The sequence below is a fragment of the Panthera tigris genome, chromosome A2 (assembly GCF_018350195.1).
Source record: "Panthera tigris isolate Pti1 chromosome A2, P.tigris_Pti1_mat1.1, whole genome shotgun sequence".
In the NCBI taxonomy this organism is placed as follows: Eukaryota; Metazoa; Chordata; class Mammalia; order Carnivora; family Felidae; genus Panthera; species Panthera tigris.
In genome coordinates this window covers 148,928,854-148,933,830 of record NC_056661.1, presented here as the reverse complement: position 1 = coordinate 148,933,830, position 4,977 = coordinate 148,928,854, and the positions used below count along the sequence as shown (strand labels likewise).

At 48.0% G+C, this 4,977-nt stretch overlaps 1 pseudogene; it reads left to right on the top strand.

The window, feature by feature from the left end:
- The first annotated feature begins 1,351 nt into the window (after positions 1 to 1,351).
- LOC102960488 lies at positions 1,352 to 3,002 on the top strand (annotated as a pseudogene).
- The last annotated feature ends 1,975 nt before the right edge of the window (positions 3,003 to 4,977 follow it).

Below are 4,977 nucleotides of genomic sequence, written 5' to 3'. Positions count from 1 at the left end.
GTGATTATAGCATTAACCAAGGTAGGAGGAAGCCAGGTATTGTACTAGAAGGTACTAGCAGGAATAAAGAGGAAAGAACGAACACAAAATATGTATGTTTCAAAACAAAATTACTAGAACTTGACCACGTAACAGATGTGGGACAAAAGTAAGGGGAGAATTAAAGATTGTATCAAAGTTTTGAGGAGCACCTGGGTGGCTCAGTCGGTTAAGACTTGAGACTCAGTCTCAAGTCATGATCTCATAGTTCGTGGCTTCGAGCCCCACGTCGGGCTCTATGCTGACAGCTCAGAGCCTGGAGCCTGCTTTGGATTCTGTGTCTCCCTCTCTTTCTGCCCTTCCCCCGTTTGCGATCAATCTGTCTCTCTCTCTCTCTCTCTCAAAAATAAATAAACATTAAAAAAAAAAGTTTTCAGTTGGTGCAATGAGAAAGATCTTAATTAACAGAAACAGGAATAAATGTTCAGGAAAAAAAATAATGATTTAGATTTGAATCTGTTAACATCAATCAACACACTGGTAGAATGTTTGGGTGGAAACTTCCAACGAGGAGTTGTCAAGGCTAGAAATGGGGTTTCAGAAATAAGTCACAAACAAGGAAGAATTAAAGCCATGAGACTGAATGAGTTCACCAAGAGACCATATGGAAGTGAGGATGGAGTGGAGGGCCAAGGGCAAATTCTTAAGGGAAACCTATATTTCAAGTTGGAAAATAAGATGAGGAGGCATAGGGATAAAAAGAGATATAAGAAAACATTATTGGGGGAGCCAAAGGTGGGGAGAATTTTACAGGTGTGGGGAGCAATAAGGCATGAGAGAACAGGGAAAATCATATAAAGTGATTAGGGAAAATAAGCATAAAAAACAAAACCCTGCATTTGGTAAGCAGCTATCGACCTTCAAAAAATTATTATGGAGTGAGAAGAGCTAAAGCCAGATTACAAAGATGAAGGGAGTGGGTGATATCCGCACGGAAGCAGTTGGCAAAGATGACTTTTTACAGAAGTTTTGTGATGAAGAGAACGAAGGAAGGCCCTTGCCTAGGGGGGCAGCAGAGCGGCGGGAAAGTGGCTTTGTTCATGTGTATGTTTGTGGGTTCGGTTTTCTTGTTTGTTTGGCTAGTTTTGGATACGATAAACCTGAGTATGATTACAGTCAGAGAGCAAGAGCCAGCGGTGACGCCAAAGAGAGGAAGAGAGGGCGATTATGTCAAATTGAGCAAAGCTTCAGGGCAGGCCGGAGAAGCTCCAATCAAGATACCAGAATGGCAGTTTAGCCCTGGAGGAGGTGGAGGCTGTATAAGGGGCCAGGACAAGCCGGAGAGGGAGTACCAGAAGCAGACACGTGTAGGATGGACAGATGGGACGAGGGGGAGACGAGGGAGGCAGACCAGATGCTGGAGGTGACAGTGGTCGAGCGGTGTGGTATGGATGGGTGGAGTAGGCGTGCGGGTGGGACTGGGTAAGGGCAGCCTTCCTAGGTCTGTCTCACGCGCCTCGTGAAAGCAGACTCCTGCAGCTTCCGCCGTAGCTGCTCTCCCGGCCCTTAAGCTTCGTTCAACTCAGAGCACTACCTGTGCGCCTCATCCTGCTACCACAAGGTGTTGGAAGATGGCCCTCGGCTGTCCTCGTGACTCTCCAGTGCCGGTGGCACAGGTATCTCGCAGTCGCTGTCCCGCTGCAATGAGGCCTCCTGGGCCTCCTCGCTCGGCCTGCGCCCGGCCCACCGCCCGTGGCCCTGCGGCATCCGACGGGCCGGACCCGAGTCCGGCAGCTGCGCGCACCCAGGAGACGGAGCAGCTCCAAGGCCTCGACGACCGCTTCGCCGTATTCACGGAGGAGGCGCACCAGCGCAGGAAGTAGAAGACCGATCCAAGCCGAGGCAACCGCGCTGGGGCAGCGCCACGTCGGCCCGACGCGCCTGGTGAGCTTTTCCGGCGCGAGCTGCGCGCGCAGCTGTAGGGGGCGGGCTCGGCGCAGGCGCGGACTCCGCTGGAGCGCGTCGGCCCGGCGGACGAGGCGCGGCGGTTGCGGTCAGGCTGCGAGGAGGGGAGCCAAGGGTGCCCGGAGGCGTGGCAGCGCGATGTGGATGGCACCTCGCTGGCCCGCCTGGACCTGGAGAAGAGGCTGGAGTCGCTGCTAGACGACCTGGCCTTCGTGCGCCAGGTGCAAGATGAGGAGGTGGCCGAGCCGCTGGCCACACTGTAGGTGTCGTCGCAGGCCTCGGCCGACGTGAGCGTGGCTGTGGCCACACCACACCTCAGTTCGGCGTTGAGGTTCCCTGGCCGCCAGGTCAGTGGAGGAATGTGCAAGTCCAGGTTGGCCAGCCTGAGCTAGCAGGCGGCGCGAAGCACGGAGGCCAGCAGGGCCGGCCGCGAGGAGATTCACGAGTACCGGTGCGAACTGCAGGCATGCACGGTCCAGACCGAGGGGCTGCGTGGGGCCAACGAGTGTTGGAGAGGCTGGAGCTGGAGAGCGGCACAGTGCAGACACCGCCAGCTGCCAGGATAGTGTTGGGCCGCTGCAGAGTGATCTCACCAAGAGTGTGACATGGCTTGCCACCTTCAGGAATACCACGACTTGCACAGCGTCAAAATGGCTCTTGGTATTGAGATAGCAGCTTTATGGGGAGCTACTGTAAAGTGAAGACCCACGTGTTAGCGCCAGTGGATTAAGCATTTTAGGACTGAATCCACCTTCCGATCCGGGTTATCTGTTTCCACCTAGAATCCTCAGTTTTACGACCTCCAAAGACTCATCCACTGGTCTGTCTCTTAAGAGAAGGTTTCTAAGATAGCCTCTAAGAAAAACTTCCAGATAGGGGGAAATTTTGAAGAAATATTGGAAGAGACCATAGTATCTACCAAGGAAACAAAGAAATCAAATATAGAAGAAAGCACTGTCTCAAGACAAAAAATATAATTCTGGTGCTTAAAAAAACTTAATGTTTAAAAGGAGATAATATGTAGGGGCGTCTGGCTGGCTTAGTCGGTAGAGCTGTGACTCTTGATCTCACGGTTGTGGGTTCAAGCCCACGTTGGGTGTAGAGATTAATTTAAAAAATGAAATCTTTAAAAGGGGGGATAATGGGGCGCCTGGGTGGCTCAGTTGGTTAAGCAGCCAACTTCGGCTCAGGTCATGATCTCACAGTCCGTGAGTTCAAGCCCTGCATCGGGCTCTGTGCTGACAGCTTGGAGCCTGGAGCCTGTTTCAGATTCTGTGTCTCCCTCTCTCTCTGCCCCTCCCCTGCTAATGGTCTGTTTCTCTCAATAATAAATAAATGTTAAAAAAAAATTTAAAAAAGGGGGGGGATAATACGCATTTGACTTGTTCAAGATCCTACTCCTGAATCAAAACACCTGTCACCACCGTAAAATGTCTTCAAGACTTCAGTCTCCTATTTAGCCTCGAATACTTTCTCTAACAAGAAAACCACCCCTTGAGTTGGAGTGAACTACAGTCCTTGAGTAATCACAGAGGAGTTATCGAAGAACCCAGCCTTCTCACCTAAAGCTCAAGGTTCACAGCAATAGATGATTCAGGTACAGAGGAGGTACAAACTAAGGTGCTAAATCTGTGATCATCATTTGCTGTGAATTGAAGTTAAAATCTATATCCACTCACTATGCCAGCCATTGCCCAGCTATATAATCTCATTCTAGTTACCTAAAACATGAGATCACTTGCAAAGATAAACCAACGATCCATGCCTCACACCGCTCTGACAGAACTGTTTCACAAATTATAGGTGTTTGTTTAATGGACACTTTGCTTCCTATCATGTTCAATTCCACATATCCTCCCCCCCCCCCCAACTAAGGGGGGGAAGCTAGTGTAGTATTCTTCACCTTAAATGCATTGGGATTCTTCTTAAGAGAACTTACCCCCTTTTGTTTCTTTGCCCAATGGATAAAATTAGATTCACGTTGAACATTTCTATGATTTGTGTAATAAATTGTCACTATGCATTTCATATCCTTCCAATTTTGTAAGTAAAAGAAAAATGGCAGTACAACTTTTAAGGATTTCCCCCCAATAAATAAAATAATGAAGAGTCCCTAGATTTTAGGCTTTCAGCTTATTCAAATCCATTTAATTAGGGGGAAAAAAAACTATTAGGAATGTAGCTTTTCACCATAACTGTGGAAACACAGTAATAGTATCCCGAGCTGTGATTCAGCTGACCTTAGATTTAGCAGCATAAGCTGGAAAAGGTGAGGTTTTCTGTGAATGGAAAGAACGAAGGTCTCATTTATCTGTGGCAGTTCTTTTGTGGTGATACAGAATTAGCTGTTTTGTGCCCTTATCCTTAGATGGAACCCACATATTACCCTTCCTACTAGTCTAGGTCCTCACTCTCCTACGCCTCTTAAGAGTGTTGAGTGTAGATTATGTTATCTCCAGGACACAATGCTACTGCCCTAAAGTCAAAGAAGTCACTTCTGGTCAATGAACACCACCAGAAAAAAAAAAAAAAATCTTTCTTTTTTCTGAAAGAGTCTTGCCCAATAGTTTTACCACTGCTGCATGGTTTGTAGGGTGTCCCTTCTCCGCTGAGGAGGAAGAGACACTGAGACCAGAGAAGGGGCATACATGCTCCTACTCCGTGCTAGGAAGTACATTCTGGAGAGTCAGCTTTTCAACTGCTCAGTTGTATAGCAGCTACATTGCACAGTCTTCCACATGTGCCAAGTCTGATGTAGGATTAATTCTCTATCCACAGTCACTTCTACCAGACCTAAAGAGTTGCCCTGTCTCTGTCACACATCTCCACTAAGAGCTCTGTGGTAACAGGAACTCTGTGGTAACAGGAACATTATACTTTTACTGAACTTTCTTATTCTAGTACACGCTTCAGTAATTCAAGGAACTGGAGAGATATTTTTCTTCTTTCCCTTACTCCATCCTTGTCTATACTCCCCACGCTTACTGTAAAACATTAGTAAAATAAGAATTATGATCATGCAAATTCCACCGA